Here is a 17,218-nt window from a genome sequence, read left to right on the forward strand (position 1 = left end):
ACAGGTCACCTCCTAAACAACCCTAATCCGGGCCCTAACTACCTATCAATATGAATAGACCTTCAAGGTAGGAATATTCATATGCTGTATACCTAGGCCCTTATTTCCCTATAAGGCCCTGGAATAAGTTGAGGACCAGAGACAACCCATTCCTCCCCAGATGGATGAATGGAAGTCTCTGTCTCAGGCTCAGATACAAACAACAGGGAATATAACAAACACAATACAATAAGAAAAAAACAAGACTTAGCTTAAAGTAGAAAACTGGCAACTCCAGAAGCACCACAGAGTACAACGAACCAGCTAGTAAGAAGACAGGAAGAAAATCTATAAACTGCACCTCCAAGAGTGAGAAGCGGCTACTTATGGGGAAGGTAAATTACCAACAAGGAACACCTGAAGCAGGGGGTGAGGCATTCACCAAAACAGAGAAACAATAAGATCCACAAGGAACTTATAAATTATTTAACCCACGTGTTGCCAGTCTCTCTGATCTCCTGGTACCTGCCACGGGAACGTCCGTGACAGTACCCCCCTTTCTACAGGTGACTCCGGGCACCTAGGACCGACCTTATCCGGGTGAGATCTATGAAAGGCATTCACTAAACGATTGGAATTAACATGCCGGCACCCACATCCTCTCCTCCGGTCCATAACCTCTCCAGTGGACAAGATATTGAAGGGATACACAGAGAACTCGAGAGTCAACTATTTTTGCGATCTCAAATTCCAAATTACCGTCCACCATGACCGAAGCGGGTGGCAAGAAAGATGGCTGTAAAGGTTCCACATATTTTTTCAACAAAGACCTATGGAACACATCATGAACTTTCAGGGCCTGAGGAAGCTCAAGACGAAAAACTACAGGATTAATAATGGCCGTGATTTTATATGGGCCGATAAACCTTGGACCCAACTTCCAGGAAGGTACCTTCAACTTAATGTTTCTTGTGGACAGCCACACAGAATCACCCACACTTAGGTCCGGACCATTCATACGTTTCCTGTCAGCCACACGTTTATATTTGTTGCCCATATTTTTCAAGTTATTTAGAATTTTTTGCTATATCGATGACAATGATTACGAAAAATGTTCTTCCTCAGGGATACTAGAAGTATTAGAACCAGAAAATGTGCCAAACTGCAGGTGAAACCCATAGGCCCCAAAAATGGCGACTCACCAGTGGACTGCTTACTACGATTGATTATTGGAAACTCTGCCAAAGACAAAAAGGAAGACCACTCCTCCTGGTCCTGAGATACAAAACATCTCAAGTAAGTCTCCAGACTCTGATTAGTGCACTCCGTCCTTCCGTTTGACTGAGGATCAGGGCCGTCTTTACCAAGGGGCAAAAGGGGCAGCTGCCCTGGGCCCAGTTGCTCCTGGGGGGCCCAAGGCAGCTGCCTTTTGAGCCCCGCTAGCTATTGCCCCGGGTGTCAGGCTGTCGGCTACACAGGCATCATGATCGTACTGTGTTAATGATCTTAATTCTAGGACCTTAATGAGTTTTGCTCTAGGACCTTAATGACATCATTACCACGTGACCAGTAACCTAGCAATTACTGGTCACATGGCTATGAGGTCATCACAGGTCCTACTGAGTGTTGCAGAAGTTAACTGTGGAGCTTTTTTGTGTAAAGATTACATCAGAATGTTAATATACTGTAAACTACTGTATAGTGGGGTGCTGTATATTGTGTGGTGGGCTGTATATTGTGTGGTGGGCTATATATTGTGTAATGGGCTGTATATTGTGTAATGGGCTGTATATTGTGTGGTGGGCTGTATACTGTGGGGGGGGGGGGGGTGGCCTGTATACTGTGTGGTGGGCTGTATACTGTGTGGTGGGCTGTATACTGTGGGGGGCCTGTATAGTGTGGGGGGGCCTGTATAGTGGGGGGGGGAGTGCTATACTGCTGTACTGTATAGTGTGGGGGGCTGTATCATGTATAGTTTGGGGTGCTGTATACAGTGAGGTGTTGTATACCGTGAGGTGCTGTATACTGTGGGCTGCTATACTGCTCTACCATATACTGTGGGGTACTGTATAGTGTGGGGTGCTAAACTGCATACTATGTGGTGCTGTATACTATAGGGTGCTATACTGCATACTGTGGGGGGCTGGGGTGCACTGTAACACTAGGGTGAGCCGAGCCCTGGTCTCCTTCCTGCAGAGCTGTGCCCACTTCCAGCCTGAGCCCAGCTGCCCAGAGCACTGATCCTGAGCCGCTGGAGTCTTCAGAACTGGAAGTATTTACAGTCATTCACTGGACTCTACCAGATGTGTGGATTTTTTGTGTGTGTGTTGTGGTGGAGGGCGTGATTGCCTGCTAAGGTGTGGGAAGGCGGGATCCAGGGGGCCCAAGTAAATTTTTGCCCAGGGTCCAATCAATATTAAAGACGGCCCTGCTGAGGATGAAAAGCCGAAGAAAAGGACAGTTGAATTCCCAGACGAGTACAGAACCCTTCCAGAATCTGGAAACAAACTGAGTGCTGCGATCCAAGACCACGTCAGAGGGAATTCCATGGAAGCGAGTCCAGTGCGTCTCCCTGAGCCTCTAACACCTTTACTTCAAGTTCAGGGTAGAGGGCGGATATCACCACCCCCTTAGACTGTATGGGACTCGGGTTTTCAAAATTACCACCTCCAGGGAAACTACATGACAAGGCGTCCGCCTTGACGTTCTTAATCCCAGGACGATAGGTGACAGTGAAATTGAATCTGGTAAAAAACAGAGCCCATCTGGCTTGTCTTGGGTTCAGTCGTTTCGCCGATTCCAGATAAGCCAGATTTTTGTGATCAGTGAATACCGTGATTGGATGAATCGCCCTTTCAACCAATGACGCCATTCCTCAAAAGCCAATTTAATGGCCAGCAACTCTCTGTTACCCACATCATAATTTTTCTCAGCAGGGGATAGTTTTTTCGAGAAAAATGCACATGGTCGCCATTTACCAGGCGATGGGCCCTGTGGCAAAACTGCTCCTACCTGTACCTCAGATGCGTCCACTTCCACAATAAATGGTTGTGACACATCTGGCTGCACCAATATGGGAGCAGAAGAGAAGCATTCCTTAATCGCAGAAAAGGCTTGTGACGCTGAATTAGACCATACAGAGACATCCATCCCTTTCTTAGTCATGTCCGTTAAGGGTTTTACTATTGTCGAATAATTCTTAATACATTTTCGGTAATAGTTGGTGAACCCTAAAAACCGCATAAAAGCCTTCAGATTTTCAGGTCTGTCCCAGTCCTATACAGCACAGACTTTCTCAGGATCCATTCGAAAACCCGAAGATGACAGCAGGCAGCCCAAAAACTGCAACTTGTGTACTGCAAAAACACACTTCTCTAATTTAGTGAACACTTTATTATCCCTTAGGATCTGTAACACCTGTCTCACATGATTCTGATGTGTCTCCATGTCTGGAGAATAAATAAGAATGTCATCCAAATACACGACCACAAACCTTCCCACCAGGTGATGAAAGATGTCATTCACAAAATGTTGGAAGATCGCCGGGGCATTGGTCAACCCGAAAGGCATGACCAGGTTCTCAAAGTGCCCCTCAGGAGTATTAAAAGCCGTCTTCCATTCTTCCCCTTCCTTGATCCTAACCAGATTGGAGAACACCTTGGCACCAATAATATGGTTAAAACAAATCGGGAATCAAAGTAAGAGGGTAAGGATCACAGATAGGGATGAGCGAACTCGAACTGTATAGTTCGGGTTCGTACCGAATTTTGGGGTGTCCGTGACACGGACCCGAACCCGGACATTTTCGTAAAAGTCCGGGTTCGGGTTCGGTGTTCGTCGCTTTCTTCGCGCTTTTGTGACGCTTTCTTGGCGCTTTTTGAAAGGCTGCAAAGCAGCCAATCAACAAGCGTCATACTACTTGCCCCAAGAGGCCATCACAGCCATGCCTACTATTGGCATGGCTGTGATTGGCCAGAGCACCATGTGACCCAGCCTCTATTTAAGCTGGAGTCACATAGCGCCGCCCGTCACTCTGCTCTGATTAGCGTAGGGAGAGGTTGCGGCTGCGACAGTAGGGCGAGATTAGGCAGATTAACTCCTCCAAAGGACTTGATTAACTGATCGATCTGCAGCTGTGGATCATTGAGCTGCTGATCCTCAATTGCTCACTGTTTTTAGGCTGCACAGACCGTTTGTCAGTCACATTTTTCTGGGGTGATCGGCGGCCATTTTGTGTCTTGTGGTGCGCCAGCACAAGCTGCGACCAAGTGCATTTAACCCTCAATGGTGTGGTTGTTTTTTGGCTAAAGCCTACATCAGGGTGAAGCTGTCACACCAAGTGCATTTAACCAGCAATAGTCTGTTCATTTTTTGGCCATATACAAAATCAGGGGCAAGCTGCGCCTGTCACCAAGTGCATTTAACCCTCAATGGTGTGGTTGTTTTTTGGCTAAAGCCTACATCAGGGTGAAGCTGTCACACCAAGTGCATTTAACCAGCAATAGTCTGTTCATTTTTTGTCCATATACTAAATCAAGGGCAAGCTGCGCCTGTCACCAAGTGCATTTAACCCTCAATGGTGTGGTTGTTTTTTGGCTAAAGCCTACATCAGGGTAAAGCTGTCACACCAAGTGCATTTAACCAGCAATAGTCTGTTTATTTTTTGGCCATATCCCAGTCTAATTCTGTCACTAAATCCATACCGGTCACCCAGCGCCTAAATACTAGGCCTCAAATTTATATCCAGCTAAATCTGTCCCTAGTGCTGTAGCTGGGCGAGTTATTTAGTGTCCGTTCAAGCACATTTCTTGTTCTGGGTTGAAATACAATTCCCAATTTAGCAATTTCATAATTTAGTGGTTTCTGCTATATCAGAGCTATTTGAAATCTATCCCTAAAAGGGTATATAATATTCAAGGTGCACATTGGGTCATTCAGAATAACTTCACACACACCCGCTACTGTGTATTTCCAAGTCTAATTCTGTCACTAAACCCATACCTGTCACGCAGCGCCTAAATACTAGGCCTCAAATTTATATCCAGCTAAATCTGTCCCTAGTGCTGTAGCTGGGCGAGTTATTTAGTGTCCGTTCAAGCACATTTCTTGTTCTGGGTTGAAATACAATTCCCAATTTAGCAATTTCATAATTTAGTGGTTTCTGCTATATCAGAGCTATTTGAAATCTATCCCTAAAAGGGTATATAATATTCAAGGTGCACATTGGGTCATTCAGAATAACTTCACACACACCCGCTACTGTGTATTTCTAAGTCTAATTCTGTCACTAAACCCATACCTGTCACCCAGCGCCTAAATACTAGGCCTCAAATTTATATCCTGCTAAATCTCTCGTTAACGCTGTCCTGTTGTGGCTGGGAAAGTTATTTAGTGTCCGTCAAAGCACATTTTTTGTTCTGGGTTTAAATACAATTCCCAATTTAACAATTTCATAATTTAGTGGTTTCTGCTATATCAGAGCTATTTGAAATCTATCCCTAAAAGGGTATATAATATTCAAGGTGCACATTGGGTCATTCAGAATAACTTCACACACACCCGCTACTGTGTATTTCTAAGTCTAATTCTGTCACTAAACCCATACCTGTCACCCAGCGCCTAAATACTAGGCCTCAAATTTATATCCTGCTAAATCTCTCGTTAACGCTGTCCTGTTGTGGCTGGGAAAGTTATTTAGTGTCCGTCAAAGCACATTTTTTGTTCTGGGTTTAAATACAATTCCCAATTTAACAATTTCATAATTTAGTGGTTTCTGCTATATCAGAGCTATTTGAAATCTATCCCTAAAAGGGTATATAATATTCAAGGTGCACATTGGGTCATTCAGAATAACTTCACACACACACGCTTCTGTGCATTTCCAAGTCTAATTCTGTCACTAAATCCATACCGGTCACCCAGCGCCTAAATACTAGGCCTCAAATTTATATCCCGCTGAATTTGAATACAATACATTGGGCCAAATAATATATTTGTTGTTGTGGTGAACCATAACAATGAGAAAAACATCTAGTAAGGGACGCGGACGTGGACATGGTCGTGGTGGTGTTAGTGGACCCTCTGGTGCTGGGAGAGGACGTGGCCGTTCTGCCACATCCACACGTCCTAGTGTACCAACTACCTCAGGTCCCAGTAGCCGCCAGAATTTACAGCGATATATGGTGGGGCCCAATGCCGTTCTAAGGATGGTAAGGCCTGAGCAGGTACAGGCATTAGTCAATTGGGTGGCCGACAGTGGATCCAGCACGTTCACATTATCTCCCACCCAGTCTTCTGCAGAAAGCGCACAGATGGCGCCTGAAAACCAACCCCATCAGTCTGTCACATCACCCCCATGCATACCAGGGAAACTGTCTCAGCCTCAAGTTATGCAGCAGTCTCTTATGCTGTTTGAAGACTCCGCTGGCAGGGTTTCCCAAGGGCATCCACCTAGCCCTTCCCCAGCGGTGAAAGACATAGAATGCACTGACGCACAACCACTTATGTTTCCTGATGATGAGGACATGGGAATACCACCTCAGCATGTCTCTGATGATGACGAAACACAGGTGCCAACTGCTGCGTCTTTCTGCAGTGTGCAGACTGAACAGGAGGTCAGGGATCAAGACTGGGTGGAAGACGATGCAGGGGACGATGAGGTCCTAGACCCCACATGGAATGAAGGTCGTGCCACTGACTTTCACAGTTCGGAGGAAGAGGCAGTGGTGAGACCGAGCCAACAGCGTAGCAAAAGAGGGAGCAGTGGGCAAAAGCAGAACACCCGCCGCCAAGAGACTCCGCCTGCTACTGACCGCCGCCATCTGGGACCGAGCACCCCAAAGGCAGCTTCAAGGAGTTCCCTGGCATGGCACTTCTTCAAACAATGTGCTGACGACAAGACCCGAGTGGTTTGCACGCTGTGCCATCAGAGCCTGAAGCGAGGCATTAACGTTCTGAACCTGAGCACAACCTGCATGACCAGGCACCTGCATGCAAAGCATGAACTGCAGTGGAGTAAACACCTTAAAACCAAGGAAGTCACTCAGGCTCCCCCTGCTACCTCTTCTGCTGCTGCCGCCTCGGCCTATTCTGCTGCTGCCGCCTCGGCCTCTTCCTCCGCCTCTGGAGGAACGTTGGCACCTGCCGCCCAGCAAACAGGGGATGTACCACCAACACCACCACCACCACCTCCGTCACCAAGCGTCTCAACCATGTCACACGCCAGCGTTCAGCTCTCCATCTCACAAACATTTGATAGAAAGCGTAAATTCCCACCTAGCCACCCTCGATCCCTGGCCCTGAATGCCAGCATTTCTAAACTACTGGCCTATGAAATGCTGTCATTTAGGCTGGTGGACACAGACAGCTTCAAACAGCTCATGTCGCTTGCTGTCCCACAGTATGTTGTTCCCAGCCGGCACTACTTCTCCAAGAGAGCCGTGCCTTCCCTGCACAACCAAGTATCCGATAAAATCAAGTGTGCACTGCGCAACGCCATCTGTGGCAAGGTCCACCTAACCACAGATACGTGGACCAGTAAGCACGGCCAGGGACGCTATATCTCCCTAACTGCACACTGGGTAAATGTAGTGGCAGCTGGGCCCCAGGCGGAGAGCTGTTTGGCGCACGTCCTTCCGCCGCCAAGGATCGCAGGGCAACATTCTTTGCCTCCTGTTGCCACCTCCTCCTTCTCGGCTTCCTCCTCCTCTTCTTCCACCTGCTCATCCAGTCAGCCACACACCTTCACCACCAACTTCAGCACAGCCCGGGGTAAACGTCAGCAGGCCATTCTGAAACTCATATGTTTGGGGGACAGGCCCCACACCGCACAGGAGTTGTGGCGGGGTATAGAACAACAGACCGACGAGTGGTTGCTGCCGGTGAGCCTCAAGCCCGGCCTGGTGGTGTGTGATAATGGGCGAAATCTCGTTGCAGCTCTGGGACTAGCCAATTTGACGCACATCCCTTGCTTGGCGCATGTGCTGAATTTGGTGGTGCAGAAGTTCATTCACAACTACCCCGACATGTCAGAGCTGCTGCATAAAGTGCGGGCCGTCTGTTCGCGCTTCCGGCGTTCACATCCTGCTGCTGCTCGCCTGTCTGCGCTACAGCGTAACTTCGGCCTTCCCGCTCACCGCCTCATATGCGACGTGCCCACCAGGTGGAACTCCACCTTGCACATGCTGGACAGACTGTGCGAGCAGCAGCAGGCCATAGTGGAGTTTCAGCTGCAGCACGCACGGGTCAGTCGCACTACAGAACAGCACCACTTCACCACCAATGACTGGGCCTCCATGCGAGACCTGTGTGCCCTGTTGCGCTGTTTCGAGTACTCCACCAACATGGCCAGTGGCGATGACACCGTTATCAGCGTTACAATACCACTTCTATGTCTCCTTGAGAAAACACTTAGGGCGATGATGGAAGAGGAGGTGGCCCAGGAGGAGGAGGAGGAGGAGGAAGAGGGGTCATTTTTAGCACTTTCAGGCCAGTCTCTTCGAAGTGACTCAGAGGGAGGTTTTTGGCAACAGCAGAGGCCAGGTACAAATGTGGCCAGCCAGGGCCCACTACTGGAGGACGAGGAGGACGAGGATGAGGAGGAGGTGGAGGAGGATGAGGATGAAGCATGGTCACAGCGGGGTGGCACCCAACGCAGCTCGGGTCCATCACTGGTGCGTGGCTGGGGGGAAAGGCAGGACGATGACGATACGCCTCCCACAGAGGACAGCTTGTCCTTATCCCTGGGCAGCCTGGCACACATGAGCGACTACATGCTGCAGTGCCTGCGCAACGACAGCAGAGTTGCCCACATTTTAACCTGTGCGGACTACTGGGTTGCCACCCTGCTGGATCCACGCTACAAAGACAATGTGCCCACCTTACTTCCTGCACTGGAGCGTGATAGGAAGATGCGCGAGTACAAGCGCACGTTGGTAGACGCGCTACTGAGAGCATTCCCAAATGTCACAGGGGAACAAGTGGAAGCCCAAGGCCAAGGCAGAGGAGGAGCAAGAGGTCGCCAAGGCAGCTGTGTCACGGCCAGCTCCTCTGAGGGCAGGGTTAGCATGGCAGAGATGTGGAAAACTTTTGTCAACACGCCACAGCTAACTGCACCACCACCTGATACGCAACGTGTTAGCAGGAGGCAACATTTCACTAACATGGTGGAACAGTACGTGTGCACACCCCTCCACGTACTGACTGATGGTTCGGCCCCATTCAACTTCTGGGTCTCTAAATTGTCCACGTGGCCAGAGCTAGCCTTTTATGCCTTGGAGGTGCTGGCCTGCCCGGCAGCCAGCGTTTTGTCTGAACGTGTATTCAGCACGGCAGGGGGCGTCATTACAGACAAACGCAGCCGCCTGTCTACAGCCAATGTGGACAAGCTGACGTTCATAAAAATGAACCAGGCATGGATCCCACAGGACCTGTCCGTCCCTTGTCCAGATTAGACATTAACTACCTCCCCATAACCATATATTATTGGACTCCAGGGCACTTCCTCATTCAATCCTATTTTTATTTTCATTTTACCATTATATTGCGATGCTACCCAAAGTTGAATGAACCTCTCCTCTGCCTGTGTGCTAGGCCTAAATATATGCCAATGGACTGTTGCAGTGGTGGCTGACATGAAGCCTGATTCTCTGCTATGACATGCAGACTAATTCTCTGCTGACATGAAGACAGATTCTCTGTTACGGGACCTCCCTCCTCTGCCTGGGTGCTGGGCCTAAATATATGCCAATGGACTGTTGCAGTGGTGGGTGACGTGAAGCCTGATTCTCTGCTATGACATGCAGACTAATTCTCTGCTGACATGAAGACAGATTCTCTGTTACGGGACCTCTCTCCTCTGCCTGTGTGTGCTGGGCCTAAATATATGCCAATGGACTGTTGCAGTGGTGGCTGACGTGAAGCCTCATTCTCTGCTATGACATGCAGACTAATTCTCTGCTGACATGAAGACAGATTCTCTGTTACGGGACCTCCCTCCTCTGCCTGGGTGCTGGGCCTAAATATATGCCAATGGACTGTTGCAGTGGTGGCTGACGTGAAGCCTCATTCTCTGCTATGACATGCAGACTGATTCTCTGCTGACATGAAGCCAGATCGTCTGTTACGGGACCTCTCTGCTCTGCCTGTGTGCTAGGCCTAAATATATGCCAATGGACTGTTGCAGTGGTGGGTGACGTGAAGCCTCATTCTCTGCTATGACATGCAGACTGATTCTCTGCTGTCATGAAGCCAGATTGTCTGTTACGGGACCTCTCTGCTCTGCCTGTGTGCTAGGCCTAAATATATGCCAATGGACTGTTGCAGTGGTGGGTGACGTGAAGCCTCATTCTCTGCTATGACATGCAGACTAATTCTCTGCTGACATGAAGACAGATTCTCTGTTACGGGACCTCTCTCCTCTGCCTGTGTGTGTGCTGGGCCTAAATATATGCCAATGGACTGTTGCAGTGGTGGCTGACGTGAAGCCTCATTCTCTGCTATGACATGCAGACTAATTCTCTGCTGACATGAAGACAGATTCTCTGTTACGGGACCTCCCTCCTCTGCCTGGGTGCTGGGCCTAAATATATGCCAATGGACTGTTGCAGTGGTGGCTGACGTGAAGCCTCATTCTCTGCTATGACATGCAGACTGATTCTCTGCTGACATGAAGCCAGATCGTCTGTTACGGGACCTCTCTGCTCTGCCTGTGTGCTAGGCCTAAATATATGCCAATGGACTGTTGCAGTGGTGGGTGACGTGAAGCCTCATTCTCTGCTATGACATGCAGACTGATTCTCTGCTGTCATGAAGCCAGATTGTCTGTTACGGGACCTCTCTGCTCTGCCTGTGTGCTAGGCCTAAATATATGCCAATGGACTGTTGCAGTGGTGGGTGACGTGAAGCCTCATTCTCTGCTATGACATGCAGACTGATTCTCTGCTGTCATGAAGCCAGATTGTCTGTTACGGGACCTCTCTGCTCTGCCTGTGTGCTAGGCCTAAATATATGCCAATGGACTGTTGCAGTGGTGGGTGACGTGAAGCCTCATTCTCTGCTATGACATGCAGACTGATTCTCTGCTGACATGAAGCCAGATTGTCTGTTACGGGACCTCTCTCCTCTGCCTGTGTGCTAGGCCTAAATATATGCCAATGGACTGTTGCAGTGGTGGCTGACGTGAAGCCTCATTCTCTGCTATGACATGCAGACTAATTCTCTGCTGACATGAAGCCAGATTGTCTGTTACGGGACCTCTCTCCTCTGCCTGGGTGCTGGGCCTAAATTTATGACAATGGACTGTTGCAGTGGTGGCTGACGTGAAGCCTGATTCTCTGCTATGACATGCAGACTGATTCTCTGCTGACATGAAGCCAGATCCTCTGTTACGGGACCTCTCTCCTCTGCCTGTGTGTGTGCTGGGCCTAAATATATGCCAATGGACTGTTGCAGTGGTGGCTGACGTGAAGCCTCATTCTCTGCTATGACATGCAGACTGATTCTCTGCTGACATGAAGCCAGATTCTCTGTTACGGGACCTCTCTCCTCTGCCTGTGTGTGTGCTGGGCCTAAATATATGCCAATGGACTGTTGCAGTGGTGGCTGACGTGAAGCCTCATTCTCTGCTATGACATGCAGACTAATTCTCTGCTGACATGAAGACAGATTCTCTGTTACGGGACCTCCCTCCTCTGCCTGGGTGCTGGGCCTAAATATATGCCAATGGACTGTTGCAGTGGTGGCTGACGTGAAGCCTCATTCTCTGCTATGACATGCAGACTAATTCTCTGCTGACATGAAGACAGATTCTCTGTTACGGGACCTCTCTCCTCTGCCTGGGTGCCGGGGCCTAAATATCTGAGAATGGACTGTTCCAGTGGTGGGTGACGGGAAGCCAGATTCTCTGCTATGGAACCTCTCTCCAATTGATTTTGGTTAATTTTTATTTATTTAATTTTTAATTTAATTCATTTCCCTATCCACATTTGTTTGCAGGGGATTTACCTACATGTTGCTGCCTTTTGCAGCCCTCTAGCTCTTTCCTGGGCTGTTTTACAGCCTTTTTAGTGCCGAAAAGTTCGGGTCCCCATTGACTTCAATGGGGTTCGGGTTCGGGACGAAGTTCGGATCGGGTTCGGATCCCGAACCCGAACATTTCCGGGATGTTCGGCCGAACTTCTCGAACCCGAACATCCAGGTGTTCGCTCAACTCTAATCACAGATAGTAATCTGATTGAGTTCACGGAAATTCAGACATGGCCGAAGACCTCCATCCTTTTTGTTTACAAAAAAGAACCCTGCAGCCACTGGAGACTTGGAAGGTCTTATGTGCCCTTTCTACAAACTCTTGACAATATATTCTCTCATGGCCTGCCTTTCAGGTTTAGAAAAATTATACAACCTAAATTTAGGCAATTTAGTCCCGGGAATAAGATTGACAGGACAATCATATTCCCGATGGGGAGGTAAATCCTGACATCCACTCTTAGAAAACACATCAGCAAACTCAGATATAAAAGAGGGTACAGCCTTAGTAGTAACCACAGAAAAGGATGTATTGAGACAATTATCAATGCAATAGTCCCCCCAATCCAGAATCTGCCTAGCTTGCCAATCATTAGTTGGATTATGCTTGGTAAGCCACGGTAAACTCAGAACCATAGGTGCAGGGAGACCTTCCAAGACAAAACATGAGATAACTTCTTGATTAAAGTCACCCACTCTTAGTCCCCATAGCTCCCTGTGCTTTTATTGTGTAAAAAAACAGATTTGACACATATGCAAATTAAAGGGTTTCTACCACCTCATTTGGACCTAATTAGCTGTCAGACACTAGCGCTCTACCTAAGCATGCTATTCTAAGACCTTTGTGTGAAACCGTTACACTAAAAAAACAACTTTTATTGCTATGCAAATGAGCCTCTAGGTGCTATGGGGGCGTCTTTTCAGCACCTAGAGGCTCCGTCTACTCACCCTGTATTCCGCCCCGCTCGTCCGTCCATCTCCTCTAGATTGCCAGCCTCCATCTCATCCATCGGCCGAATTCTCGCGCCTGCGCCGTGTGCGTCTGTATTCGGCGCAGTCAGGCGCAGTGATTGTCTGACCGCTCCCTGCGCTGGCATCTCCACTGCGCCTGCGCCGATTACGTCAGAGGAACAGACGATGCCCGGCCGGTCAGACAGTCACTGCGCCTGCGCCGAATACAGACGCACACGGCGCAGGCGCGAGAATTCGGCCAATGGATGAGATGGAGACTGGCAATCTAGAGATGGGCGGGGTTGATGGACGAGTGGGGCGAAATACAGGGTGAGTAGATGGAGCCTCTAGGTACTGAAAAGTCCCCATAGCACCTAGAGGCTTGTTTTTTTAGTGTAACGGCTGCACACAAAGGTGTTAGAATAGTATGGTTAGGTAGAGAAGACACTAGCAGATGTAGACTAATATTCTTCACGAGGATACAATCCTGACTGAAAAGGTGAAGCACTAAACACATTCACAGAAAAAACTGATTGAACTTGGTGCAAAACCATACGTTTTTCCCTGAACAGATCCTGACACAATCTGTATCGCCCATATGAAAGAGGCCTAAAAGTATGTTGTCATGTGGCATATGTTTTGCAAAAATCCTTTCCATATATATGATTGGGGTTGTGTGCAATATCGGGAACGGGTGCGGACCCATTAATTCTCAAAGAGGCAAAACGGGATACGGAGAGCACACTATGTGCTCTCCGCATCCGCATTTCAGGAGCGCAGCCCTGAACTTCTGGGCCTCAGCTCCGTAAAAAAATAGAACATGTCCTATTCTTGTCTGCAATTGCGGACAAGAATAGTCAGTTCTATGGGGGGTGCCGGCCGGGTGTTTTGCGGTTCTGCAATACACCACGGACATGTTAATGGACCCTTAAATAGAGTGTGGGTGTGTGTATGCCCGCCAGGTGAGAGCCTCTGCCTGCTTTATCAGTGTGTAGGGTGACCACATTTAAACAAGGCTCTGTATACACTGCCACTGAGCACTATGGTCAGTATATCCATCCACCAGAAAAAGCTCCTGGCATAGACTTTAAAGGAATTTCCAAGATTAGCAAGGATAGTGGATAATGTCAAATAACAATGTACCTGTTTTATTTCCCACTGTTTCGGCATCATTGTTGAAGCCATTGATTGGCTGCAGTGGTCACGTGTTGTAGATGTGACGTCAGCTATACATGGATGCAAACAGAGACCAGAACGGACAACCAGAATGGTGGTGCTGGAATGATGCTTAGCTTACACCATCCCCTCCCTGCTTGTGTCCCAGATTTTGGTAATATTGGATAACCTCTTGAAACACATCTACAGGCTCCATTCACCCAATGGATACCAAAAGCATGTCCTTGTGGCCTCTCTCAGTGTAGTATATGTCAGTATAGTCTTTTTTTAACTCTATGGACGCTTTCAGACTAGCGTATTTGCAATGCGTATATAGTCCGGATTTAATGGGGTTCTCCGGGAATTAAGAAAATGAAAATACCTAAATATTACTTTATTATAAATATATTCCCAAATACCTTTCATTAGTTATAATGGCTCGTTTTGCCTGGGGAGCAATCACTAGGAGTAATAAAATGGCCACTGTCCTATTAGTACACACAAAACCTGTCCTAATCACACAGGAGGACAAGTTACTTCAGAGCACTGAGGTATAGAGCTGCTTCATCCTCCTCTCTGCTTGTCAGGGATTATGATCTGGAATTTAGTTTAATACGAACTTCAACTGAATCTCTGTAGGAATGGAATTCATGAGGAGATATGAGGTACAGAGAGGAGGTGGGGGTAATGGGCAGCAGCACTTGTATGCAGCTTCCATTACCACAGCTCCACATTACCACAGCCCCACATTACCACAGCCTGTCCTGTCCATCCTCTCTGTACCTCATGTCTCCTCATGAACTCCATTCCTACAGATTCAGCTTAAGATCTTATTAAACTGTATTCAGGATCATAATCCCTGACAAGCAGAAGAGGAGGATGAGGCAGCTCTTTAGCTCAGGGTTCTGAAGTAACTTGTCCTGCTGTGTGATTAGGACAGGTTCTGTGAGCACTAATAGGACAGGGGCCATTTTATTTCTCCTAATGATTGCTCCCCAGTGAAAACGAGCCATTATAACTAATGAAAGGTATTTGGAAATGTATGTATAATAAAGTAATATTTATGTATTTTAATTTTCTTAATTCCTGGAGAACCCCTTTAATATACCAGAATCCACTGCTAATCTTAATGAACGGAGCTATTCACGTGGGCGATTAAGTTCCGTCAGTATTCGAATTCCACAGCTTGTCCGAGTTTTCTGCAGATTTGTTCTGAATACACACATTACAGTCTGTGCATAAATAATGAAGGAAGGAAGAAATACGGACGTAAATCCTGATGACAATACTGATGGTATATCATCAGGATCCTGAGACAGAATACTGACGGATTTCAATGCGCTTATCTGAAAGCGGCCTATAGCAATTCCAGCAGATAGAGGAGACCACCACAAAAAACCTATAGAGTGCTGTATAGGTATTTTTTCTTTAGAATGGGACCCAACGGGCAACATACTGTATGATTAGACAGTGTCATATACTGGAGCTTTCTGCCAGAGGTATACATAAGGCTTGAACCTTGTGTGCACAGAGCCTGAGATTCATTTCACAATGCTATTAGTGATAGCCCTGCCTCTTTATACCTCCAGGTTGTGTATGGCTCCATAGCGAGACTGTAAACTTGGCAGGCATGTTTAGAAGAGAAATCCTTAGGGTATGACCGCACGGTCAGGTTTCTGCCTGCAGTTTTGGAAGCCAAAATGAGGAGTGAATTAAAAAGAGCGGAGAAGTGGTATCTGTCCTGTGTACTCTATCTCCTTTTGTGATCCACTCCTGATATTGGCTAACAAAACGTCATGCAGAAACCTGACTTACACGTACTGGAGACTATAGAAGAAAAGACTGCAGCGTTTTTCTTTTTTGTTGGTTATGCTGCAAAAAAAACGCAACAGTAACCATAATGTACTACATGCAGTTTTCACTGCAGGAAACCCAGCAGATTTCACCCTCTCCATTGTAAAGGGTAAAATCCGCTAGGGATTTCAAATCCACACTGCATGTCAATTTGCACTGGGGGTTGCGCAGCGTGTGGATGAGATGTCTCAAAATATCATCCACTCCGCAGGTAATGTTCACGAAAATCCGCAACTGCAAAGCCGCAGCTGTGCAATCACGTGTGAACCTATGAAGCTTCCATACAGAAGGAAAATGTATACTTTTTCCTTTGTTTTTGGGAGCAATACGGTGAAACTAAAAAGAATAAACTTACCTCTGTAATGTTTTCCCAGCAAGCTCAGAGTGCCTCCAACTACAGGAGTAATGTGCAGTGTCGAGAGCTGCTCAGAGTAAGAATACTGACACTTTCTCCTAAATAATCCATTGTACCCCCCTCATTATGGCTTTGAGCGCACTCCAAGACCACATATAAAGAGAAACAGCTGCTACAAATAAGGCAAAGATGTGATCTCTCAAGACCCTGGGACATGATGGTAAACCCATTAATATCTGCTGTCCTGCGCTCTCATCTGCTTTTACAAGTATTACCACACAGTAAGATGGATTTTATTATGGCATGACCCAAATTTTATTAACTAGGCATGGAAGGGATCGCAGCGCAGGGGAGAAGGGAAAGAGTCCCAGAAAAGCTTGGAAACATTTCCTTTCTCCCCTGTACTGGGATCCCTTCCCATTCTTGGTGAATAATGACAGAGGGGAAACAGTTCTCCTGCATGTCAGTGGGAATTCTGCATGATATTGTGAGTTTCTTAGTGACTTGGAAGCTTTTTTTAAATTTCTGCTTTGAGGCCCATTTACCGTGCATCTATTCTGAGCAATCACTATGACAATTGTGTTGCGTAAATGATCAATGGGTCACATTTACTGAGGTGATATCCCCTTCAATGTTAGTGCGCCATTTGCTGCATTGAATAGCGGATCAAGTTTTAGACATATTTATGTATCAAATGTGGCAAAATTAATAATCTACTGCTCTTCGCTCAGTGATGGGGATGAGTCTTAGCTAACAGGGGCATGGTCTAAGATGATAAATTGCACCAAAATTTTGGCACAACATTTTCCAGCTTTTGCCTGTACCTTCAAGGCTAGTCCGATCCATTTGCTTCTTAATAGGTCATAGAACATGTGATCATGGATACAATACAAATTGTGT

General features: G+C 47.3%; 1 protein-coding gene across 2 annotated transcripts in view; it reads right to left on the minus strand.

The window, feature by feature from the left end:
• LOC122927570 (cell surface hyaluronidase-like) overlaps positions 1-16,434 on the minus strand; it is a 94,915-nt gene extending 78,481 nt beyond the window's left edge. The window contains exon 1 of one of the 2 annotated variants that reach the window (XM_044279517.1): positions 16,319-16,434. The gene's annotated coding sequence lies outside the window, so the exon portion shown is untranslated. The remainder of the gene's footprint in view (positions 1-16,318) is intronic. The other variant, XM_044279519.1, reaches the window with a different exon arrangement.
• Between the last annotated feature and the right edge of the window lie 784 nt (positions 16,435-17,218).

Source organism: Bufo gargarizans, chromosome 2 (assembly GCF_014858855.1).
Source record: "Bufo gargarizans isolate SCDJY-AF-19 chromosome 2, ASM1485885v1, whole genome shotgun sequence".
Lineage (NCBI taxonomy): Eukaryota > Metazoa > Chordata > Amphibia > Anura > Bufonidae > Bufo > Bufo gargarizans.